Here is a 27,672-nt window from a genome sequence, read left to right as displayed (position 1 = left end):
ACACTTTGTAACTGTTTTTCACCAGAAACTGTAATACCCAATGTTATCTGCACAGGTCAAAGGGCTCTGGTGTAAATGAGTGAGATATCAGCTATGTGACTAGATGGCCTAAATCTCTGTTGAGACCATGATGCAATGTGAGGGAACCAAAACTATTCTTTAACTGGATAGGAAAGATATTGGTATTAGTGACACCATCTGAATTTATAAATCATGTGACCTTATTAAGTTGTGAAAAACATAGATGCCTTCAAATGATTGTGCAACTGCTTACAATAAATTATTGACATAAATTTTGTGTTTAAAGGAATATTGCCTGCATGAAAAATGTTTAGCAATTTTTTTAAAATCTGGGTATGGAGAACAATGCTGTCATGATCATGTCACACACACTGACTTAATGTTGCGTTTTAATTCCCTTATGTCATTGTCATGTTATTTAGATTGAAAAGAAAGCTTTGAAAAATATTTCTTCCTGAAGATTGTACTACTTCGAAGGGTCATGTCAATTATGACATTTAGAAACTATTCCCCCTAGCATACCACACAAGATATTGATCTATTATCAGTTTGAATTTTTCATTCATCACAAGAAGTGCAAAAACTGTTTTATCCTACAGATTTGAAAATTATGTAATGCCTGGGGAAGCCAATTCATTATGTTGTAAAGAAGATAGGAAAGGAAAGCTGAAGGATTTAAAAACAAAATCACATTGGGAAAAAGAGAAGCCCAAATGTCACCTTTGACTTATCTTGAAAGACTAGCATCAATGATAAAAGCTGTGCCCTTCTTCTCAGAATAATTTAGTCCTGAAAACCTCTAGAATACAATCACAGCCATTGTACCTGTCACTGCTGCTCACCCTGCTGGAGTGTGTGGGATCAGTGGGAGGGCACCTGACTTAAAGCTGGTAAATTCAGTGCCTGCATGCCATGGGGGTGGTGGTGTGGCTGGTGGTGCGGATAGGGGGTGTTGGTGCCCCGGCCATTTCTCCTTCAGCCAGCCTGTGCAAATGAACCAATTAGGATAGTGAAAAGAAAAGTAATTGGGGTGCATTTCAGGCCTGTTTTCCTCGCTAGGCAGCACTTACACATATCTTTTGAGGTTGGTATGTTTCATTGCAATGGGCATATATGGTCTACAATTGTCTACAATAATAGACCAGGTCCTGCATGACCTTTGGAATTAGAATCTCCTGGTGTAGAGTCCAACCCTGGCTCAATCCCTGACAACATTTGCCTCAAAAGGAGTGGCCGGAGGTTCTACCACTTACTTGGAATGCTGAAAAATCCTGGAAACAGCAGAGATTGACACTGCCAGGCCCTGCTGTTTTCTGGTAGATGCTGCCAGCCTACTGCCTTGTGTTATGGGAGACTAAAACCTCGCGGATTTTCAGGCCTTTATGTTTGTGCCATGCACAAATGGATCCACTCTGAAAATACACTGGCCAGGATTTTGTGGTGGTAAGCATGGCAAAACTGTCAGTGTTTGTCATTATTTCTCTCCTGAAACTGACAGCAAATTTGAGCAACTTCAAGAATGCACACACAGAAGTTGCTGTCAGTGATTCTACCCTGATTTGGATAGTGGACTGTTAGGGTCCATGCAATCCCTACACGATCAATGAATTCACAAAAACTTCCACTTTTACGTTGTTAGTCTCACTGTAAAATCCCTTGACAATATTACACCTTTTGAATGAGGATTTTTACAGTGTAATAACTTCATCAATGGCAAACCACCTCATGTATCCTTTTCCTTAGTCATGCTTATCTTTCCTGGGTGGAGAAAAAGAGGACCGGCCCTTGGGCAGATCATCACCATGGCATGGCACTAACTTGAAAATTACTATTAAACACTCTCACTGGCCTGGAAAAGCTAATTTTATTTTTATGGAATTCCAATTTCTCTATTATGATTATAATATTTTCACATTTTTTATACTATGCACATATTGATATTTTAGCTTCTATTTAAATCCAATCATAATCATTTCGCTATCTGAAAATTTAAATTAAAACTTAAGGATAAACTGCTTTTTAACTACCTGGTTTGCCATCTGTGAGAATACGACAATGTGATTGGCTGCTACTCTGTTTGCTGACATCACTGCTGCTGCACGACTTGAGATCCCTTGACTTAGTGCCAAAGTTAAATTGGCACAGGGAAAGAGGAAGTCCATGCCACAGAAATCACTAGAGCTTCATGGGCATCTTTAAGGTCAGTGGCAAGTATGTTGCTTCGCTGTTGACTGCAACATCTAGCCTAGTGCTTAAAGCAAAATTGTTCTGAAAGGGCTGAATTTTACCAGCCCCTCGACGTCATGGGTTGTGGTGGGGAGGCTCTTAAAATGCTAGCGGGAGCAGCCTGCCACAACCCACGGTGCAGAAAAGGCCCTGGCAAATATTAATGGCGGCGAGGCCTTGATGTGGCTTTGCCTCCGCCAAGCACTGGGGCCTTCATTAAAATATTGAAATTAGATACATTAATATGCAAGTGATCTTACCTGCCCGTCAGCCGTCCCACGCCGATTTACGGCCAACCGGCCACAACATGAGCACTAGTCCATAGAGTTTGGCGACATTATTGACTGACTTCAGTCAGATATTTTCTCAAAGCAACAGTAGCACGGCAAAGGGCCAAGGCAGGGAAGAAGACCATCTCAACCGCAGTAGAATGAATCCCTGTCAGTCTCCCGCCTGAAACCATTGGGGAGGGGAAGCTGGCTGCTGGACTGGAGCAGAATGTTGGGCTGTTGGGGGTCACTAGTGCAGAACAGGTACTCAGGTAAGTGGTTGTGAGATTTCGGGAGGGCTTCACAATTGAGGGGAGGGGGAAATCCCAGAGTTGGGGAGGCCTAAACCTTTCTTGTGAGGCCTGGAGGAAGAAGACAACTGAAAACAAATGAAAAATACACCCTTTTAGATCTCTTTCAGAACCTGGCTCTTGGCCTGCTAGAATGGCTAGACTGGGAAGCCTGCACAGGTCTTTGTTTTAAAAAGCAGCCTGGCTGCGATAACATCAGAGCCCAATGTGCATATTTAAAGAAAGATCTCTACAGTTTCCAGCAGGTGTTTCTCTCACCTGCTCAGAACAGTAGGTTAAGACTGGAAGCTGCAGGAAACAGTGGGTCCTCACCAGTTAAGTCGCATGGATGATTTTAACTACTCACTCTACTGCCTGGGTTCCTTTGGGCGGGCAGGGTTAAAATACCCCCACCTGCCAAGAACGAGGCATATTCATTTTGTCATATGAACATTAATTTTAAACTGTTGCTGGAGTAAAGAAATGACTTGTTTAAAGAGATCACCAGACATTTGGCTGGAGGACATTTGCATACTAAGCAACAGTGCTTGGAGAGACAAAGCAACTACTCCCTAGTCCAATTAACCCGAATGGATGTTGATCACCAGACATTGAAGGTGTCAGGAAGCGTATTCCAGTGTCTGCTAAGATGGAGAATCCACATACGCAGGAAAGGTTAAACCAACTGATCACATGACTAACCTGCTGACCCAAGTTTTTTGCACTCGACACGGGACAGTTTGAAGACAGACTGCAGATTGCAACTGAACCTGGAACAAAAGAGCCTCTCTCTCGAAACCTTTTACCTGCTCCTTGGTGGGGGTGAAGGTGGTAGGTTCCCCAATAGTGAAAGAGATACTGTAGGAGGTCAGAGAGACAGCGCAGTGGCAGGAGATTGTCCACTACAGTTTCCCTGAATTTGTAGTGAATCAGTCCATGATCAAGCCAGCTCCCCCAAAGGAGACAGAATTGGCACTGCAAGCAGATGACCATGTGGTCTGTCTGTCTGAAACTTTTAGAGATACAGCACTGAAACAGGCCCATGGCCCACTGAGTCTGTGCCGACCATCAACCACACATTTATACTAATCCTGCACTAATCCCATATTCCTACCACATCCCCACCTGTCTCTATATTTCCCTACCACCTACCTATACTAGGGGCAATTTATAATGGCCAATTTATCTACCAACCTGCAAGTCTTTTGGTTTGTGGGAGGAAACTGGAGCACCCGGAGAAAACCCACGCAGACACAGAGAGAACTTGCAAACTCCACACAGGCAGTACCCAGAATTGAACCCGGGTCGCTGGAGCTGTGAGGCTGCAGTGCTAACCACTGCGCCACTGTGCCGCCCACTTTCTTTGGAAAGTTGGAAAACCCAGGGAATGAGTTAAATGGATCTTCCCCAGCTGAAGCTCAGTGAGCTGACCCAGTATTGAGAGTCTTAGCAAAGACTGCCCAGTCTAAAATTGAAGCAGAAGGAGTCCCTGATTTGCTACTATTTAAAGAATGAGGTACTGATGAGGAAGTGGACTTCTCCTTGCAGTTAGTGGTGTCGCAGAGGTGTCGGAGAGAAATAGTAAGAATGGCCCATGAGACTACAATGGCTGTACCAAAGCCCACATAAGACAGCAGTTTAACTGGCCAAAATTCCAAAAAGATGTGGTGGAGTACTGTAGGAGTTCCACATGTGCCAGGTTGAGGGGAAATCCCAACCTACAGTGAAATCTGCACCGCTAAGTCTCGTATAAGTGTTTGAAGGACCATCCAGCAGAGGGCTGGTGACAACTTCCAAGAACAAAAGGGGACAGGCAGGCACAAGGCTGGCAAAGGGGTAGAAAGGAAAGGGGGAAAAGGGACCAAGAGGACAGGTTAAAGAATGTCTGGGAGGAATCCTGAATCCCTACTGTCCGGTCAGCCAACCCTGAAATATTTGAAAAGGTAGACTCCACGTCCTCCTATGTAAATGCAGACACTAGAAGCACCCCACCAGAGCTGCTAACAGCATTTACAGGAACCTGCAGACAAAGAAAGTTCCCAAGAGGAAAGAGAAACCGTAAGGGTGATGCCTCACCTTGTCAAAGTGCCGCAGGGGAGTGCGCAGAATCTTGACAAATACCTGCAAGCAGGAGTGTCCCAGAGGACAAAGGGAACATTGGCAAGGAATCCTCCAGTCAGGGGAAAAGGGAACCAACATGACGCCTCAAAGAACTGAAAGAAACTTCAGAGTGGAACTGCCCACTGCTGACGCCCATGATCAGAACTCTCACTTAGGGCTAATTAAATCTAACCCTCCCCCCTGCAGACCTCAGCGAGAACAAAGACACCCCAGGCAGTCATGGAAATGTGAAAACTGAAAAACTTCCCCAAAAACCACGTTTATTGGGATGTCAGAAAGGGCAGTTTGAAGCAGCACTGCTACCAAGAAAAGACAGGCTGTAACAACTGTTAGGATTTCTGAATGAATGAGAGAGATGCATGTGTATATTCCTGTACTTACCTTCTCTCTAGTCCCTTTTAATGAAACGCTCTTTTTAAAAAGAAATCACATTTCATTCCGTTAGGTGTGGAGGTGTCATGAGACCCCCACCTGCCAAGAATGAGGCATATTAATTTTGTCATATGAACATTAGTTTTAAACTGTTGCTGGAGTGAAGAAATGACTTGTTTAAAGAGATCACCAGACATTTGGTTGGAGGACATTTGCATACCAAGAGACAGTGCTTAGAGAGACAAAGCAGCTGCTCCCTGGTCCAATTAACCCAAATGGATTTTGATCACCAGACATTGAAGGTGTAAGGAAGCTTGCATTCCAGTGTCCGCTAAGATGGAGAATCCACATATGCAGGAGTGGTTAAACCAGCTGGTCACATGACTAACCTTCTGGCCCAAACTTTTTGCACTTGACACAGGTCAGTTTGAAGACAGACACAGATTGTAACTGAACCTGGAACAAGACAACCTCTCCTGGCTGGCTCTCTCTTGTTTTATCACAAGTCTTCGGAAGTTGTTTAAACCTCAAGAGAGAGAAGACTCCTACACTGAAACAAGTTAAAGTGTGCATTGGGCCCCAACGAACAGCATGACTTACCGGCAACCAACAACTCCACATTGAACTCAAAGGACTGTAAATGGACCCAGCTATTGCCTCAAACGTTTTCCCTTTATAATTTCTACATCTTTCTGCCTCTATCTGCATGTGTGTTTGTCACGTATGCATGCTAGTGTGGTCAGGTCGCATATTCGTAGTCATTAACTGGATTCGAGTTTAAGGTTAATAAACTTCCACCTTTCTTGTTTAAATCTAAGAAAACATGTCGAATTGATTTCTTTGCACTACAATGGGAAAGCGGTGAACAAGGATTCACTGGGTGAGGGGGAGGGGAGATAAAACACAGTGTTTTTAAAAATTAAACCCCGTTACAGTTAAACCAGGCAAAGGTTGAGAAGGAACCCCTAGACCCCTTTATCACCTGGTCTAAACACCCTTCAAAAGCAACGATATGAAACAGTTCCCTACCCACAGTGAATTTGGTACACCTCAATGACCCGTGCTTTGCACTTTGACCCTTAAATTCTTATTCATTGACTTATTTAAATATTATTCACCTTAATAAACTTTGCTGATGGAAAAAAAAGGAGTATCACCTATAATATTGTGTCATTATAACAGAAGAAACATTGAGTTCTCTGTCTAGTTTGTCCTTCTTATCTAACAGTATATCCATGCAATCTGTTTATTTAGATGCTTATCGGACTTTATTTTGTTTATCAGTGTTATATTATTAGTCATTGTCATCCCGCAAGATCATAGCATGAGGCACAGATAAAACAGTTACCACTTGGATGCCCTGTGTGGAGTGAGGGTGTGAGCATCACAACTGAAATGACAGTATCTCCACAGCAAGTTCTCGTTTTAATATCTGACAGCCTTTATAGTCAAACAGAAAGTGGGAAACATCAAATTGAATATAATAGCCTTATTCAATTAAAGTTTACTCATGAAAAACTATTTTAATATTTGAGCATAATGTGCTGCATTTCAAAATGCAGACAACTGAATTAAATAATATTTCATTAACACTTATCTTTGAACGTGTAGAAAGACTGAATTTACATAGGCCCTATTTAATAACAATCAAAAGCCAAATCTATTCAGCCTTCACATTTGCTAAGCTTATTTCCTCTTCTCATAAAGCTCAGTAAATTTAATCAAGCTTTGTAATAGTTGCAGGAAAGGTTTACCATTAATCTTGTCTTCAGAGGACTGAAATATTTACCTTGAAGTATTCTGCACAGAACTATTAAACTTCTGCAGTGCATTTAAAATGCTAAATCTGTTCAAATTTGCATGTTGCCATTTATATTTGATTGTTTAACTCATCAATATTTCCCAAATATAATGGAAAATGCGAGAGTCTCGGTTACACAAACTCTCAACTTCAATTTCCATATCTTCTCAACGTATGATTCTGTGACGTTTCCCAATATGGTCAGATCAAACTTTGAATCCAGAAAAGAATGATTTAGTTCAAATTGAAACAAAGAGGTCTGCTGAAAAAGATAGGATACAGCTAGATTAGTTATTGAAATGTAATAACTCAGTGTCTAAATTAAAACATAACATTTTTCGATAACCTCATGTAGTGATGAATCACATTCAATAACTACTATCTATTATACTGCAGATTAGAAATGTAATATTACAGTAGCTGCCCTAGATTCAGTTCCTTTGTTCTAAATGCACAGCCTTGAGAGTTCTGCAGTCCCTTGTGAAATACTGGCGCTAAAAGAAACTCTACTTGCTAAAGACAAAATGAACTCTGATAAAAGTAGTCTTATTTATACCACATGACCTCACATCTTTTGATAATGTGTACATATACATGCACAGCAGGACTGCTCCTGCCAAGTGATCTGTACAATGATAGGAGGCACAACCATTAAAATTGCATTCAGCTCAATGATGTTGGATGAAAATAGAATTTTCTTTTTTTTTTAGATCTACACGTTACAGACAAAAATATTGAAGCTTGGTCTAACACGTATGATTGGATTATGTGTCTATTCCGTAGCGGATTGGTACAAAATTTTCAGGAATGTGCTTATTTAGTGCAAACTGTAAAAGCAACTTGTGAAAGAGAGAGGGCACTGCAGTTATCTAAATCTGTCAGACAGTAGACGAGAAATATATATCAGGGTACCAGGCAGAAAACAAATTGAACAGAGATACAGAGGAAAATAGGTAGGAAAAAAGAGGATATTGAAAATAATGAGAATAAATCAAATGATGTATTAGACCATAATCTTTGCAATCTGCAGAAGAGAAAGGAAAAAGATTTAGGAAACATCTCATTTATCCATTGGAAGATAAACAGAAAAGAGTCAGTGCTTCTGTGATATTAGAAATAGATCTGGAAAGAACACTGCAATAATCACAATGGAATCAGTTCTTTATTATACAATAGTATACAATATGCAGTATCTTTTCAGGGTAATCCAAAAAAAATCATAGCTTGCCTACTTTATCTTTGTCTTTGTGTTTTACCGATAAATAATCATATCATAAAGCCATAACATAAAAAAAGCAAGCACTCAAGGCACACAATTCGAGGTGCCATTAATGAAAGGAGACACATCTGACAAATATAGTTAGCTCAAATCATGTATGACATAAATAATAATAGCTGCTTCAAGTACATTATAATGCAGTCACAATACTTAGAGATTTAAATTGTGTCATCGTGTGAGGTGAGTGCAACTGCCCTTGACATCAAGGCAGCATTTGATCGAGTATGACATCAAGGAACCCTAGCAAAACTGGAGTCAATGGGAATACATTCTGCTGGTTGGAGTCGTGCAAAGGAAAATGGTTGTGGTTGGTGGAGGTCAATCATCTCAGCTCCAGGACATCATTGCAGGAGTTCCTCAAGGTAGTGTCCTAGGCCCAACTATCTTTAGCTGCTTCATCAATGACATTCCTTCAATCATAAGATCAGAAGTGAGGATGTTCGCTGATGATTGCACAATTTTCAGCACCATTCATGACTCCTCAGATACTGAAGCAGTCCGTGTAGAAATGCAGCAAGACCTGGACAATATCCAGGCTTGGGCCGATAAGTGGCAAGTAACATTTGTGCCACATAAGTGCCAGACAATGACCATCTCCAACAAGAAAGAATCTAACCATCTCCCCTTGACATTCAATGGCATTACGATCATGGAATCCCCCATTATCTACATCCTGGGGGTTACCATTGACCAGAAACTGAACTGGAGTAGCCATAGAAATACTGTGGCTACAAGAGCAGGTCAGAGGCTAGGAATCCTGTGGTAAGTAACTCACCTCCTGACTTCCCAAAGGCTGTCCACCATCTACAAGGCACAAGTCAGGAGTCTGATGGAATATGCTCCATTTGCCTGGATGGGTGCTGCTCCAACAAACTCAAGAAGCTTGACACCATCCAGGACAAAGCAGCCCGCTTGATTGTCACCCCTTCCACAAACATTCACTCCCTCCACCACCGACGCACAGTGACAGCAGTGTGTACCATCTACAAGATGCACTGCAGCAACTCACCAACGCTCCTTCGACAGCACCTTCCAAACCCGTGACCTCTACCAACTAGAAGGACAAGGGCAGCAAATGCATAGAAAAACCACCACCTGCACGTTCCCCTCCAAGCCACATACCGTCCTGACTTGGAACTATACCGCTGTTCCTTCAGTGTCGCTGGGTTAAAATCCTGCAACTCCCTTCCTAACAGCACTGTGGGTGTACCTACCCCACATGGACTGCAGCAGTTCAAGAAGGTGACTCACCACCACCTTCTCAAGGGCAATTAGAGATGGGCAATAAATGCTGGCCTAGACAGCAACGCTCACATCCCATGAATGAGTAAAAAAAACATGAGAAAATTACTTGAGACATCAAAAACAGTTACTTCAGCCCTGATATTTAGTTGATCTTGTGATGGTCCAAATCATTGTATGCAATCTATAACTGATCTCCCTTGATGCTGCTCACTGGACAAAATGAAAAAAATCAGTCCCTGCTTGTCTTATGCTGTCTGTTTTGCTGTCTTCTTCCTTTTGCTTTCCACTCTTCTTTCTCTCTATCTCTGCACACCTCTCACATTTTTCCTGTACAACTGTTGGTTTGACTTGTTTTATCAGTTGCACTCTCAGCCTTTTCGTCCCGTTGTTACCTCAGGTTGGTGCGAGAAGGAGGATCGGAAGTGAGTTGATCGATGGAGAGACTTTGCCAGAAACTAGGGGAGCACACCTGGTAAAGGAATTGGGGTGGACCTGCTAGACCTTCAGATTCAGCTGAGAATTCTCTCCATCCTTCCCAAACCTTCCATGCATGCGATAGTTCTGCTACTTTTCATAGGCCACGATACAATAGGGATGAAATTGAGCTCTGTAGTGCCCCGTTTTTAGGCACTATGTGGCCCCTTAAACATTGAAAATGTGGCCTGCGGTGCCAATGGGACATGTGCCAGACGTAATCTTTGCAAAGGTGTTGGTGCACCTAACATCAGCTGGTAGCATGCAGAGCAGGCAAATCATGATGTCAATAGTGTGTAATACTGATTTGATGCCAGTGCTGCCATTTTGGAGCTCCATGCTGCAGCATACGCCCTTTTTTTAACCTCGCACAGCTGAACAAGACGTTAAACAACATGACGGACCTCCATACCACCCCTATTAGAAGTGATGATGAGCTACTTACAGGTTAGTTGCTGATTTATTCTGGCTGTTTCTGTAATTCTGCATATTTTGGATGCTTTCTATAGTTGCTAAAGTTTGAATGGTGTGAAAAGTACTGATGGAGCTTTTTGCTGACTTGAAGGCTTCTCCACAGACCAGTTGCTCCCAGAAATGGGTGGGCTAGTACTCCTTCCTCTTGGCATTGAACAGGACTGGGAGAAAGAGCATAGGCCATACACAACCTGATAAGTTGCTAGAAAAGGGAGAAGAGTAAGAGCGGAAAGCTGTCAGCAGAGGACCATATACACAGAGGGTGGTTAAGGAACAGTTCTCATACTCGAACTGCAATGACCACCAATGTTCGAGACATCTGTGCTTGACTAAAGAGGTCATCACTGAAATCTTCCACCTGGTGCAGCCACAAGTTCAAACTCAAATAAAGGCAAAACCACATTGTTAGTGGCTCTGAAGACGATTGTGGGCATGAACTTCCATGTGTCTGGCTCCTTCCAAACTTCTGCTGGAGATATTAGCAACAAGTCTCTATTTGCAGTGCACTGCTGCATTAGGGAAATTACTGAAATTCTCAATGCAAAGAGAGACAACTTCAGCACCAGAACGATGTAAGTAGAGTAAGCACGAGGGCTTTCAAGGATTTCAGGCTTTCCTATGGTGCAGGGTGCTATTGACTGCATGCACCTTGCTTTGCATTCACCTCATGTCAACTCTGCCTGATACCAGAACCAAAATGAACCCACTTCCTCAGTGTACAGCTGATGTGTGACAGCAGGTAGTGAATCATGCAGCTCAATGCCTGACACCCTGGCAGCAATCATGATGCCTACATTCTGTGCCAGCTGTTTTTCAGACACCACGGCAAAGCAAAGGGTGGCTACAGGGCGATAAGGCTTATCCACTTATGACATGGCTCATGACTCTGGTCTGCCACCCACACACATATGGAAAGCAGGCAAACAAGAGCTATGCTGTCCTATCGAGCAGATCATTGGCATCCTAAAGCAGTGATTTCACTGCCTGAACTGATCTGGAGGAGACTTTCTGCCTCGATGTGAACTAATCATTAATAGGTGATGTCAGTAACCTCAACCCCAATTCCCCGTTCAACAACAGTTTGTTTCTTTTATTCATTCATGGATGTGGGCATTGCTAGCAAGGCCAGCACCTATTGCCTATTGCACAGAGAAAGTGGTAGTGAGCCACCTTCTTGATCCATTGCAATCGGTGATGAAGGCATTCCTATAGTGCTGTTAGGAAGGGAGTTGCACAATGAAGGGACAGCGATATATTTCCAAGTCAGGATGGTGTGTGGCTTGAAGGGTACCTTGAGGTGGTGGTGTTCCCATGCGTCTGCTGCCCTCGTCTTTCTAGGTGGTAGAGGTCGCGGATTTGGGTGGTAAGTTGTTGCTGGGCATCTTGCAGATGGTACAAACTGCAGCTATGGTCTGCCGATGGTGGATGAAGTGAATGTTCAAAGATGATGGATTGGGTCGTAATAAATTAGGCACTTTTTTCTTGGATGATGTCGAGCTTCTTGAGTGTGGCTGGAGCCGCACTCATCAAGGCAAGTGGAGAGTATTCCATCGGATTCCTGACTTGTGTCTGTAGATGGTGGAAAGGATTTGGAGACTCAGCAAATAAGTAACTTACCATATAATACACAGCCTCTAACCTGCTCTTGTTGCCGTAGTATTTATGTGTCTTTTCCAATTAAATTTCTGTGCAATGGTGACCCCCAGGAAGTTGATAGTAGGGCATTCGATAATGGGAATGCCATTGAATGTTAAGGTGAGGTGGTTAGATTCACTCCTGTTGGAGATAGTCAGTGCCTGGGACTTGCGTGGCATGCATGTTGCTTGACACTTATCAGCCCAAATCTGAATTTTGTCCAGATCTTGCTGCATGCAGGGACAGACTGCTTCAGTATTTGAGGAGTCACGAATGGTGCTGAACATTGTGCAATCATCAGTGAACATCCTCACTTCTGACCTTATGATTGAAGGAAGGTCATTGATGAAGCAGCTGAAGATGGTTGGGCCTAGGACACTACCCTGAAGAATTCCTACAGCAATGTCCTGGAGCTGAGATGATTGACCTCCAACAACCACAACTATCTTCCTTTGTGCTAGGTATGACTTCAACCAGTGGAGAGTTTTCTCCCTGATTCCTACTGATTGCAGTTTTACTAGGGCTTCTTGATGCCACACTGGATCAAATGCTGCCTTGATGTCAAGAGCAGTGACTCTCACGTCGCCTCTGAATTCAGCTCTTCTGTCCATGTTTGGACCAAGGCTGTATTGAGGTCTGGAGCCAAGTGTTACTGGCGGAATCCAATTTGAATATCCATGAACAGGTTATTGATAATAAATTCTTCTTGATAACACTGTTGATGACCCCTTCCATCACAGGCTTGTGGGACAGTAATCATCCAGATTAAATTTGTCCTGCTTTTTGTGGTCAAGTCATACCTGGGCAATATTTTGCTTTGATGGGTAGACACCACTGTTGTAGCTGGACTGAAACAACATGGTTAGGGGCATGGCTAAATCTGAAGTACATCTTCACCACTGAGGTTGGGATGTTGTTGGGATCCATAGCCTTTGCTGTATCCAGTGCGCTGGCTGAAGACTGGCATCTGCGATGGTGGTGCCCTCAGGAGAAGATTAAGATGGATCATCCTCTCGGCACTGCTGTCTGAACATGCAAATGCTTCAGCCTTATTTTTGTACTGACCTGCTGGGCTCCCCCATCATTGAGGATGAGGATGTTCGTGGAGCCTCCTCCTCCAACTACTTGTTTAATTTTATGACTGGATGTGGCAGGATTGCAGAATTTTAATCTGATGCCTTGGTTGTGGGATTGCTTAGCTCTGCCTATTGCATGCTGCTTCTGCTGTTAGCGTGCACGTAGTCCTGTGTTGTAGCTTCACAAGGTTGACACTTTTGTTTTAGGGATGCCTGGTACTGCTCCTGGCATGCTTCCATCATTGAACCAGGGTTTGTCCTCTGGTTTTATTGTAATGGTAGAGCGAAAGATATACTGGGTGTTACAGTCAACTGAGGAAGGATTGAAAGGCTTCCCTCTTTTCCCTCTCCTTACTTGACCACAACAGGTTTAATTCTTTCTTCAAGTGAATGTACTGGCCAATTCAGTAAGTGTTTGATTACTTACTTGCTATGATCATATCAAGAACCAATCAGACAGGTTTTCTTGAGTTAACAACGAAAGAGGTTAGCTTTATTGTGCCTAAACCGAAATAATAAAAATAATAAACAACACACCAACTTTCACTCACACATACACTCTGGAGGTTTACACACACACAAATAGGTTACAGAGTGGGGAAAAGTAGATTGGTTGTATTAGAGTCCATAGAAACAAAGGGTATACCATCTATGGAGTTAGGTGATTCGGCTGGCTTCTAACTGAAATCAGGCATCCTGAGGCTTTTAGTTTGAAGAGGTCGATGACTGGTTTGATGAGTCTCTTGGAGACAGCGATGCGGATGCTTTCCTCCAACAGGGTTTCTGATTGAAGCTGGAGTATGCAAAGGTGGTCAGTCAACAGGCAGAATTTGAAAGCTTTCAAGCTGGAATGGAGAGAGAGAGAGAGCTGTACTATGGGTCTGCTCATGTCAGAGTCCAGTTGCTTCTCCTCTGCTGCAGAGAAAACACCAGCTTAAAACCACAGATGGAGGGGGTGGGGCTTGTTCATGACAGTCACTCAGTCATTCGAATGTAGCAGTTAGTAATATTTTATCTCTTGCTAAAAAGCACAGGTAGTTCCTTTAAACTTTCTGGGTCTTGGTTCTTGCTGGGGAATGAGCAGACATTTTGTCTCCCTCCTCACAAGCATTGCAATGTAGGATACAGTGTTGCAGATTAGGTGGTCATCTTAAGCTGCAAGCAAAGTCATCCTTTTAGATGGTCTTTTGAAAATGTCTTTAAAAAAATATATAAATTCAGATCTCCCGTCAGTAGATTAAAGAAAATTATCATTCAACAAAGCACATTGACATAACACTGGGCCATGAGGTCACAGATTGTTGTGGAATATGATTCTGCTGCTGTTAATGGTCCGCAGAGCCTCATGGATGCCAGCTTTGAGCTGTTAGATCTGTTCTGAATCTATCCCATTTAAAGTGGTCTTAGTGACACATAACACAATGGAAGATGTCTTCAGTGTGAACATAAGAACAGGAGTAGGCCATTTAGCCCCTCAGCCCAGTTTGCCATTGAATTAGTTCATGGCTGATGTGTGACCAAGCTCCATATATCTGCTTTTGCCCCATATCCTTTAATACCATTTGTTGAAAAATATCTATCAATTTCTATTTAAAATTCACAATTAATCCAGCATCAGTTGCTATTTACAGAAAAGAGGTCCACAATTCTACTGCCCTTTGCATGAAGAAGTGTTTTGTAATTTCGCTCCTAAAAGTTTTGGTTCTATTTTTCAGCCTCTGCCCCCTAGGCCTAGATTCCCCAAGCAGTGGAAATAGTTTGTCAATCAGCAGGCCTGGCAGTATCTGTGAATACAGAAACAGAGTTAACGTTTCAGGTCTATGACAAGGTTTCTCTCTTCACCAATGCTCTCAGACCTGCTGAGTGAGTCCAGCTTTTTCTATCTTTATTTCAGATTTCCGGCATCTGCAGTATTTGCTTTTGGAAATAATTTCACCTTATCTGTTCCCCTCAATAGCTATAAAACGTCAAACAAATCAACACTTAACCTTCGATATTCCAGGCAATACAACTCTTGGGGCTGGATTTTAAGAGCCCACCTCCGACCTCGGTGGCGAATTCAAAAGGTGGCTGCATGCCAAAGAGCCTCAGCAAGCTCAAGCTCAAGGATATTTCTTTACAAATGTAAATACGCCAGCAGAGCTTTAACTATGGCGTCAGCTGCTTGTGCGCAGGCCCTGTCGCCATTGTTAAAGCTCTGCTGGCGTATTTACATTTTTAAAGAAATATCCCCCCCAAAATTAAATAAATATATTTCTTATGCCCCTTTCCCACCCACTAATAACAACTACAATAAATATTTGCCCTTTGTCCCCAAAACACTTACCTTTTACATCTGACCTTCCCCCCACAAGCTGCACAAAGTTTAATATTCAATCCTACCCACTATCCCCTACACCCATTATGTTTATTTGATCCTGTTCCTCCCTGTACTGATAAACTTACCTCCTCCCTCCCTCCCCACCAGTGTCACGCTCGTTTCCCCGGACGAGGATCTGAAGGCATGGGAGCGCCGGCCGAAGATCATGGCGGGCCCTCAAGATCGCAGGTAAGTGTATTTAAATGTATTCATTTTATTCATTTGAATATGTTAATTGTGGTCCCATCACCCAGTGGCGGGGAGGCCGCCACGGAGCTTAGCCACCACGCGAGGATCGGGCTGGGCCCTGCCGGCATCTTGGTCCATGGCGGGCCTCATCCAGAGCCATTTTCAGGCCCCCCTCCCCCGTCACGGATCACGACATTGAGGGCTCCTTAAAATCCAGTTCTAGGTGTATAATTATTCCTGATAATGTAACCCTTGCAATCCAGGAATCATTCTGGGAAATCTACGCTGCACTTTCTCCAAGGCCAATATATCTAAAGTTTCGAAGACTGAGAGGTGATCTCATTGAAACCTACAAAATACTTAAAGGGATAGACAGGGTAGATGCAGGTAAGATGTTTCCCCTGGTTGGGGAGTCTAGAACCAGGGGACACAATTTGAAAATAAGGAGGAAGCCACTTAGGACAGAGATGAGGAAACATTTCTTTACTCAGAGGGTTGTAAATCTTTGGAATTCTCTACCCCAGAGGGCTGTGGAAGCTCAGTCATTGAGTATGTTTAAAGCAGAGATTGACAGATTTCTAAATACCAATGAGATAAAGGGATATGGGGATAGTGTGGGAAAAAGGCATTGAAGTGGATGATCAGCCATGATCATACTGAATGACGGTGCAGGCTCAATGGGCTGAATGGCCTACTCCTGCTCCTATGTTCCTATCCTTCTTAGTATGTGATGTCCAGAACTGCTCACAGCACTCCGGATGTGGTCTAACCAGGGCTTTGTAAGTATGTAGGATAACTTCCACCCCCTTGTACTCTTGTCCACTAGATATAAAGGCCAGCATTCCATTCGCTGTTTTGATTATTTACATACCCGTTCATGACATTTTAATAACCTATTTATCTGGACCCCCAAGTCTGGTTAGATCACCAAAGTTTCTAGCTTTTCACATTTGGAAAGTACTCTTTTCTATCCTTATTAGGTTGAAAATAAATGGCCTGGCACTGCTTATATTGAAATTCGTTTATCATAGTTTTGCCCATTCGCTTAATTTATTGATATTGCCATGGAAACCTGTGGCCCATGGAGGGCACTGGCGGCAAAGGCCACCCCCAACTGGCCTGGCCCTGGCAACCCCGCCTCACCCATCTCTCGTCTGGGTTCCAGCACTGGGCCTGGTCACAGGCCTCCTGTAATACCAACAGTGGCTATCACTCCCCATGGCGCTGATGATACTACTGAGTTGCCGGCCCTCTAATTGGCTGACAGCTCTTGAAGGTGGGGACTCAGTCCTTACAGGTTTGGAGACCCCCGACACCAGGCAGTTAAATGCCCAAGCAACTTGAATCGTGCTGGGGGGGGGGGGGGGGGGGGTTCTCGAAAGGCCGAGGCAGGGTTCCCCTCAACATTTTGGCCTCATGCCGGGACCCCCACTGGCACGACTAAATTTGGCCCACACATGCCTCTTCTCCCGCACATGTACAAACATTACTTATGTCTGGCTTCAACAAGCAGCCTCTAAGCTGGACTATGGCCTGATGTACAGTGGTGTGGGACATCTGGTGCTTTCTGATAACAGGGGAGGATATACCTGGGGTCAACGCCGTTTATGAGACCCTGTTTGATGTGCTAGGCTTGCAGGAGGACACTGGAGTAATTGGAAGATGGTAGCTAATTTCAGGTGAGGTCGTTCAATGACAGTATGACTATGAACACAAGCAAAGTTTCACTTATTTAAACTTTAATCATCCAAATAAGGTACTTACAAACCAAGAGAACCTGATTCAGGGTGACAGAATCTACCAAAGACAATTTTTGAGCTCAAACTGCCCCAGGTCAAATCCAAAGTACCTCTGCTTTCCACTAACACCTTCCTCTTTCAAGGTCACTGGACCCACTTTACTGGGCTTTCAGACAATATCATGTCATACCATCCCATGTACTCAACAAAATCCAGCTATTTATCTCTATCTTGAGGCCCAGTTTGAAAAGCATTAGATTCTGTTGAACATTTGAAAACACATTTGAAAATACATTTATTCTTTTTCCTGCCCATGTTCACTTACAGGTTAGTGATTTTTATTCTGAATTATTGAATTTACTGTGTTTATGTTGTTCCACTTTAATTGCCATGGATATACAGTGGAGGCAATTAGGAACTACCAGGGGTGCTGAATGTTAAAGAATCTCTTTCTGCAATGTGATTGGAGAAACGGTTTTTGGGAGGGGAAGTGGATTGTAGAGAACAGTGATGTGCAATCAGATTGGTGAGGTAATCAAAAAACTAATTAGAAAATACATAAATACACAAAGTGCTGTCATTTAGCCAATGAAGAAGAAAATTGACACATTCACAAATTCTTTAAAGGACCTGTGTTATATTCTCACGAATAGTTCCCTAAATTAACAGGGGGAAATGGTAATTAGGCAGCTTTCACTACACCACCATGCTACAAGAACGGCCACAAAATTCGGCTCTGCAGCACCATTGGTTGCACCGGACTTGGCAGATTTGATAAATGATGAACGATCCACTCCCAGCAACTTCCAACACAGCTCATGTCAATTGCCATGTTTGGAAGGGAAATAGCGCAGTCGTGCTGTGCATGGGTCAGAAGAATGCGAAGTGGGTAGATTGGGATGTCAAGCGCTGTTTAACACTGATTTTGCACCTCGCAGGTCCTATTGATGCCATCTCAAACACTCATGGCTGAACATGCATTCAGTTACACAAGGGATCACCACCCTCCTACCCCCGCCACTAGTGCTATTTTAAAAGGATCATCATTCAATTTTCAGGTGAGGTGCTTTTGATTTTCTTTTGCTGCTGTGGAGTTAGTGGTGGTACTGTGTTATTGGAGGAGTTGAGAGAAGTTCTTTCAGTCAGAAGGAAATGGTGCTGAACTTCTGGAGGGACTAATGTTTATGTGAAAGGCCTCTGAGAAGGAAACTTGCTGCCGGTCATGGGACTATAGCTGCAGTTCCTCTTGAGCTGCTGCATGACAGGGAGATGGAGCAGAGAGAAGAAGCTGTTTGCAATGGGAGGAGGAGAAGGGATCTCAATAGAAAGCCTTACCCATCTGGAGAGCAGTTTTCCTACTGCTACCTCTGCAGCAACTACACTTCACCAAAGAGGTGGACATAGAAGTGTACCACCTCCTCAAAGCTGAACTGTAACCGCAGCGCAGGGTGAAAACAATGTTGTCAGTGCTCATCAAGGTCAATATGGCCCTCAACTTCTCCCCCTCAGGATCCTTCTAGGCTGGAGTGGTGACATCGCCAATGTTTCTCAGTTGGTCATGCATCGCTACCATCAGGGAGTTCACTGAAGTCCTGTATGCAAGGAGAGAGGTCTTCATTGACTTTTGTCCAAGCAGAGGGAAGCATGTGGAGTGAGCCCATGGCTTGGCTGGTGTAGTGGACTTCCCAATGGTGCAGGATGTCATTGACTGCATGCACATGGCTCTGTGGGCGCCATTTCTTAATGAGGAGATGTACTGGAACTGCAAAGGGTTCCGCTCCCTGAATGTGCAGCAGTTGTGAGACCATGCCCATAGCATCATCTTGGGGATTGCGTGCTATCTGGTGGCAGTCACAATTCTTTCATCCTGTGTCAGTCGTGCGTTCCGACATCTTTGAGCCACCATGCCGAACCAGAGGCTGGCTATTTGACGACAAGCGCTACCCAGCATACACATGTCACAAGACTCCCCTTCGCAACCCTCCCCAGGTGGACTGCGCTCCTACAATGACAGTCATGCTGTAAACTAGGAACATCGTGGAGCAGACCATCGACATCCTGAAACAACAGTCCCAATGCCTGGACCACTCGGTGTGGGGAAACCTCCAGTATTCACAGGAGCGTGCCTTATGATTTGCAGTTGTCTCCTGTGTCCTACACAACCTGACAAGTATGATGGTGCAGGCCTTGCCACCAGGCCTTTGGTGACCACTTCAGCAGGAGGAGGAGGATGAGCAGGAACTGAGGAGGCATTGGGACATCATGGCTCCAGACATGCTGTCCGTGAGCTTCCCATAAATCTCCGGTACCCCTGAAAAAAAAAATCCAGATCACCTTTGCTCTGCACTTCCCCACCTTTTCATTCTTCTGTCAAGGACCGTCACAGGACGGCCTTGGCAACCTGTCCTGAAATAAGACACCACAGCACCACAAATCAACCATTCCACACCAACTCTATCCAAACAACACCTCCAATAATACAGACAATACTAAAATATTCACCATTGTGTTTTCCCTTGGTGCCTGTCTAGGCAGTGCTTCCCCAGTGTCTGCAGCATGGCTGGTGGAAGGCTGCTGATTTTCATGCGGAAGAATGGAGATGGCCTTGCAGGATGCCCTCAACCAGCTCTGGGCCTTGAGGGTCTGGCTTTGAATAGCACCACCTCGGTATGGACGACAGCTGGGCTAACTGGCTGATGAGCAACAGCAGGGTCACTGGTAGAATGGCAGTGGAAGAAGGATGAATGCTCTCATCCTGGGAGAGGACAGCAGGTTTGTGCACCTCAAAGCCACTGCCATAACTCTCGGGCGAGGCCTCTACAATTCTAATAATCTGCAGTACAGATTGCTGGACTGCTGGGAGACCCTGCAAGCCCCTTTGAACATTGACATGTGCAGCCATGATGTCAGCATGACACATCAGCCTTTTCCTATATGCCACCCCATCAAAGTCCTCATCTGAGTTCTCTGCAGAAGAACCTGTCTGTGACCTCGCCCTCCATTGAGTTGGAATACACACTATCATTTCCCCTTGGCCTTGCCTGTCCCACCTCTACACTACCCTCTAAAGAATGCGCTGTGCTAGTATCTGAGCTGGCGGTTGCAAGTGTTTAGATCAAGTGACAGTGCTTCTGCTCAGAGGTGTCCTTTACTTCTCATCCTTCATTGTCGCACACCACTTGCTGGCCAGATAGCAGGTCCTAAGTATCTGATAGCATAAATGCTCAAGGAGAGGGTTGGGGTGAGGGAAATGGGTGGCGGATGAAAAGCAAGAAGTGCATTGTTATATCATCTGCAATTTGCACTTCATACCAGAATGTGGGAGAAGAATGAAGTGAGATTTGCGAAGGTGCATACAGCAGGAACATACCATCATCCTGGATGGCTTCAGTGACACCAGTTGTAACAGCCTCAATGATGACCAATATTGCGGAGCACCGTCACCTCCTAGAGTGTGAGAGTATGCCGCCAAGCCTGTTCCTAATTGTTCATTGCTGCTCCCTGCTGTTATGTGCCATCTTGTCCTGCAAGAGAGAGGGAAGAATGTAAGTGAGCATGTTACAATGTGTTAGGGTGCTGTGCCTGTCATAACTGAATAGCTGACTGTATGTCGATGCTGTGAGGTGCAGGTGTGAGGCTTGCAGCAGTGGTTAAGGGTAAGGTTGTGCATAGAAATGCTAGGCATGAGTCCTGATTGCTACAAATTGTTGAGGGGCAAGTGATGGAGGTATGGTGCATTGAGCAGTATGTGAGGTTGGTGGGATATGGCATTTGAAGATGCATTCACTGACCTTGACCACTCGTATTAGGTCATTGAACTTCTTCCGGCACGCTATAAAGGTCCTTGGGTCCAGACTCTTGCCATTAAACTTTGACTATATGCTCTCATTCCCAACTGAGTGTTTGTCTGGAGGGTGTCATGGCATCCCCATGGAAAGTTGACCTCTCTCCTTTCCACCTTGATCGCTAAGGCCTTCAACACTGCATTGGAGAACATGGGAGCTCTCTCCCAGGCCTGCTCCTTTTTTCAAGATTTCTTCACATGCAAGAAATATTTTATAACCATTCAAGCCCCTGCTGCAACCAGAATATACTTCCCCTTTTAGACATGCTGGCTTCAAGAAGAGCAGGCCAGCTTTAATTGGTGCTGGCCTCACACAAACCTGGGCCCTCTGCTGAGTGTGCAACACATTTAGCACTGGGCTGCGCATTCTAGTCATGGAGATGAGCAGGCAGCATGAAATCTGCATGCTGCCTGCAACATTTCCATAGGATGCAGGCTAATAGTGCAGCACGATCCCCACACAGAGTAACAAACCTTATCTAAGTTTTAGCAGAAAGTTTTTCAACAGTCACAACTTCACTTATGTTATCTTTAAATGACAGGAAAACGTATGTAGAAGTTGCTGTTCCAAGAAGGCTATTAGGTGCAGCAGCAACATTGAGCTGGATCACAAATGCCTCCACATCTATATTCTACCACTATCCCAACAAATATAATTTCTAGCGATTACTGTTGTCAACATTAGCGAATAAATGCTTAGCATATTTAAATGACAATCATCTAACTGGTATTTTCAATGGAAATAAGATCTCCATTAAAATAGTAGACAAAGGAATGTAGTACGAATATGTTAAATGTTCAGCCTATAATATTGGCAACTGTTATTTCCTAATGCCATTTATTTTGGTCTCTCATTTATACCATTCAGGTTTCTTTTCTCTTTTGTAAATTAGACGGTGATAATAACAAGGTGTAGCTAGAGACAACTTTAAGAAGAACAGTTGTTTCCTGAAATTGGACTGTCCGGGGCTCAAAAGACAAAACATCTGGAGAAGTTGTACAAGGATACCAATGGGAAAATCAAAACTCACATTTTCCACAGCCTTATTTTCTAGCAGTGAACAAAAGGAATTGCTAGAAAGTGTCTGATGGCAACAACACAACGGCTCACATCGTCTTCCAGTGTTAAGCATCAATGCCAATGGTTACCACTGGACTCAAGAAGAGTTCACTGCTAGAAAATAAGGCTGTGGAAAATGTGAGTTGCCAATATTATAAGCTGAACATTTAACATATTCGTACTACATTCCTTTGTCTACTATTTTAATGGAGATCTTATTTCCATTGAAAATACCAGTTAGATGATTGTCATTTAAATATGCTAAGCATTTATTCGCTAATGTTGACAACAGTAATCGCTAGAAATTATATTTGTTGGGATAGTGGTAGAATATAGATGTGGAGGCATTTGTGATCCAGCTCAATGTTGCTGCTGCACCTAATAGCCTTCTTGGAACAGCAACTTCTACATACGTTTTCCTGTCATTTAAAGATAACATAAGTGAAGTTGTGACTGTTGAAAAACTTTCTGCTAAAACTTAGATAAGGTTTGTTACTCTGTGTGGGGATCGTGCTGCACTATTAGCCTGCATCCTATGGAAATGTTGCAGGCAGCATGCAGATTTCATGCTGCCTGCTCATCTCCATGACTAGAATGCGCAGCCCAGTGCTAAATGTGTTGCACACTCAGCAGAGGGCCCAGGTTTGTGTGAGGCCAGCACCAATTAAAGTTGGCCTGCTCTTCTTGAAGCCAGCATGTCTAAAAGGGGACGTATATTCTGGTTAGGGCGGCGCAGTGGCGCAGTGATTAACACTGCAGCCTCACAGTTCCAGGGACCTGGGTTCGATTCTGGGTACTGCCTGTGCGGAGTTTGCAAGTTCTCCCTGTGTCTGCGTGGGTTTTCTCCGGGTGCTCTGGTTTCCTCCCACATCCAAAAGACTTGTAGGTGATAGGTAAATTGGCTGTTGTAAATTGCCCCTAGTATATGTAGGTGATAGGGAATATGGGATTACTGTCGGGTTAGTATAAATGGGTGGTTGTTGGTCGGCACAGACTCGGTGGACTGAAGGGCCTGTTTCTGTGCTGTATCTCTAAATAAAAAAAATTAATAATTAATCTTATAATTAAGCTGTTGAAATGAAGCCACAGGGTTACAAGTTTATATCAAATTGGGAGCGATAACCTCATGGTATTTAGTATGCTTGGAGTTGTTATGAACAGGATTGCCAATACTAGGGATTTTGACAACAATTGGATTTTGCAATGCATGCAATTCACTGGAAAAGAAAGAGAAAATTCATCTATTCCCATGAATTATATACATTAAAACAATAGCATAAAATCAATAAGCTTAACTAAATTATAAACATCCACAGCACTGTCCTAATACTTGCAGACTACTTTTAAAATGCTCACAAAGATAGCTCCAATGAGAAGTCATTAATGTCTATGCGCCCTGAGAATGTTTTTGCTCCAACTGACAAATGTCTAAGATGCTTTCAAGGCTCAGTAAATATTTCCTGAATTAAATTTGTTGAGAACTATCAAATGTACAAACAAATTACTGTTCTTTTATTTGCTGCTAAGTGTCCCATAAATACAGTCAACATGTATAATGCTAATGGATCCATCACAACACATTCAGAATCAATGAGGGATGAGGCAGTCCACCACTTCTACATATGCACGAGATCTCGCAAGAAAAAGGGAAGCAAAAGGTTCAGGGCTCCACAGTAAAACTTAGAGTCGGCACCTCCATCTAAGATAGAAATTATTTTACTTTAGAAGAGAAATTCAACCATCAATTGAATGTCCTTAAAAATCATTCAAACAATATAATACAAAATGAAAGCAACAGCTCCCTTGATTGGAGGAATGGGTAAAGGTACTAATGTTGTGAATATCCATGGGCTTAGCTTGAAGACAAATGGTATTTGAACTTTAGTCAAATTTGAGACCATCTCCTATACAAGTCCATCTTATATCTTCATTTACTTGCTTTTGTGGGATGTGGGCATTGCTGGCTAGGCCAGCATTTATTGCCCATCCCTAATTGCCCTTGAACTGAGTGGCTTGCTAGGCCACTTCAGAGAGAATTTTAAGAGTCAACCACATTGCTATGGGTCTGGAGTCACATGTAGGCCAGACCAGGTAAGGACAGCAGATTTCCTTCCCTAAATGACATTAGTGAACCAGATGGGTTTTTACAACAATGGTTTCATGGTCATCAGTAGATTAGCTTTTAATTCCAGATTTATTAATTAAATTCAAACTTTGCTATCTGCCGTGGTGGAATTCGAACCCATGTCCCCAGAGCATTAGCCTGGGCTCTGGATTGCTAGTCTAGTGACATTACCACTATGCCAGCACCTCCCCACAACATCTAACCTTGATCTGTATGACCAGGAAAAAAAAGGTAAAAACAAATTGCATAATCTGCTGGAGGAGTAAACCATTTGTTTGACCAAATACTCCCTATTATTTCTCTTTTTCCAGATGGAGGAAGCCAGCATAGAAATTAACTTTCTCACAACAAGACTTTCTTTGACTGCTGTTCACTCAGTAAATTTTGTCTTTATCTTGCAATAACCCCTGGCAGGTTGAAGTGTTTGTTTTTCTTATTGGCATACATAAAGTTTCTTTTCTTTTTGCATGCCAGTTACTGTTTAGTTCCAAGGTTTACTTCCTCTTTGCATAGGTCCATCAAGAGTCTTGTATTTGCCAATACATCACACTTTCTCCATGTCAGGAACCATAGTAGTGTTGCACTATTTAGATGTGCCAGCAATATCTGCAGGGGTTGCAGCTCTTATGAACTATGGGCAACTGAATTCAAGATTTATTTCCAATTTTCTCTAATTAGCTGCAGTTGGCTCTGACTCATGCCGAGTATTGATCCATTGAGTTAGGCTGACCTTGGCATCTCACCCAAGTGACCCGTAGATATATAGTGATAGTCTTCATTTCTATAGTATGAAACATTTCTATTGTTAGTGAGAAATGGATAATGGGGCAATATTTTGGAGTTATTAGCAGTATCTTGGATAAAACATAAGTGAAATGTGCAATCCTGGTTGTTAATAAGTCAGTTTAAAATCAACAGAAACCTTTATCTAGTTCTGACAGTTTTGGTATATTGCTTGACCATGGGAATAATCGTAGCCAAGATTGTTCTCACCCTACACCCACAAACAACCACTTTCCAGAAGGGGCCACGAAGAAGTGATCAAGGAAGCTTTACTTATTTTTCTTTTCATTGTTCAGGGGAGCCAAGCCCAATTGCTGTTCCAATACATCCAACCTACTGTGATCAGCTAATTAAGTGTAGTATGAAAATCACATGAGATCTTTCTGGGGGACTAGCTGAGATACAATCACACCTTAGAGGAGGAGGAGGAGGAAAGAGGGATGGGGCCAACCATAGGTCGATGAGCTAATAAAAGTAATTGGGTAACTGGTGACTGTTTTTATAAAGTAAGAAACTTACTGGAATCTTCCAGCTTTGTGCTGAACTGATCCTCACTCTGTCCTTTATCCTGTGAAGCTCTGCCATGCTTTGCTTTACAGGTGTGTGTGCTTTTACACCTGGCATTTCTTCTTTCAGCAGCAATTTCAAATTAAAAGAGATTTCCCCTTCGCCATCTCTCTTAGCATTGTTCAGGCAGTTCTTCACATCCTTTTTTTTCTCTTTTTTGAAAGACTACATTAACATTCTCAACAATTTCTGCACCACATTTTCTCAGAGTTGCAATATGTCTGAATGAGCCAAGAAACTAGCTCCCAAAGCTTATTTGGATTGTGGTTTCTTCCCCACTATCTTCCAACCCTTAACAACCAGCAGAAGCAATGCCAACCTGATTCAGAAGTGTCATGCAGCTTATTTCCATGTTGTTAAAATGATTAATTTGCTTGACATCAGCTTGTGTTTGATTAAACTGATATTATTGTCAGCTGACATATCGCTACCGCAAAGGCAAAAAAAAAAAAATTGCACTTTGGTGGTAAATAGACAGATCTACCACTGTTTTGAGACTGAGACCTTGAATGCCCACCTTGGTTTTTTTTTGTTTTAGAAATAATAATATTGCTCTTTGTTCATTTTGTGAACATTTGTTCTGACATTTATGTTGTGAGATGATTAGTGAGCCAAGATCATTGGTAATGCATTCTATCTGAGGTTGATTTGTTTTTGGTGCCCCATATTGGTTCACACCAAGAAAACTGCAATACTTTGAAAGATAGCTTTTGTAATGCTTATATTCCATAAGGTCATTGTCAGACTGTCATACTATGAATAGCACACTATTACAAGAATTTCACAACACACCAACTGTGCCACAAGATTAGGGAAAAATATCCTTTATGTTTTACGTGAAGCAAAATCATAAGTGCATTTGTTACAAATGCAAAGCAAAAATTCACCAGCGTCGGAGAAAATTTCCACTCACCACATCCTCCACCCATTCCCACATCACATTACAATCCAAATGAACAGATCTAAAAAGTGGTGACGTTCAAATCCTTCAGGTGATAGTGGACATGTTTCTGGTCTTTTCTACAATTCTTACTCTAGATTATTTTGGTTGTAATTTCTTTGATGAGCCTCCCCATCTCTTTGAAAATACTGATGCTAGACTTGAGATCTAGGTAAGTTTTCTATAATGTGTCCAGGAAAACTAACAGCAAACAATGTCAAGTAATTATTTTAAGGTACTGGAATTTCTCGTATGCCTACATGGGGTCTCTCCGATTTTGAAAAATAAGTAGGATATCAAATCAGACCTCCATTTAAGTTTAAAAATATTATGCAAATGTTTAAATAATGAACAAGCCAATCACACAAATATTCATTTACATTAAAAAGTCTGTGATCATACTCCTCGGCCTGGTTTTTCCTCTCATTTGATGGGTTTGTGGTGGGATGGTATTAACATCTGACAAAGTAAAACAGTAAGTAACACAAAGTGCTGCTTGACTAAGTCCTGCGAGAGACAGTGTTTAACTTGGGAATTTGTTAAGTGTGGGAATTTCATGCAGTGTGGGAGGAGGTGCTGTTCTGGTCTTTGACAGAACAAGGAGTGATCTGAGACAGGGAGCCGGAGACAGTGAGACCTGAGGGCAGAGGCATTAATTAGATGAGCAGGTAGGTGATTGGGTAGTGAGTTTTAAGTTTTTTCTTACGAAACTGGGGCGGTAGTTTAAACTGGTACCGGGTGATATAATTATTGAATTAAATTTGCAGCTTAACTAGTTAAATT

Source organism: Heterodontus francisci, chromosome 4 (genome assembly GCF_036365525.1).
Source record: "Heterodontus francisci isolate sHetFra1 chromosome 4, sHetFra1.hap1, whole genome shotgun sequence".
Classification (NCBI taxonomy): domain Eukaryota; kingdom Metazoa; phylum Chordata; class Chondrichthyes; order Heterodontiformes; family Heterodontidae; genus Heterodontus; species Heterodontus francisci.
Note: the sequence above shows the minus strand (reverse complement) of the source record.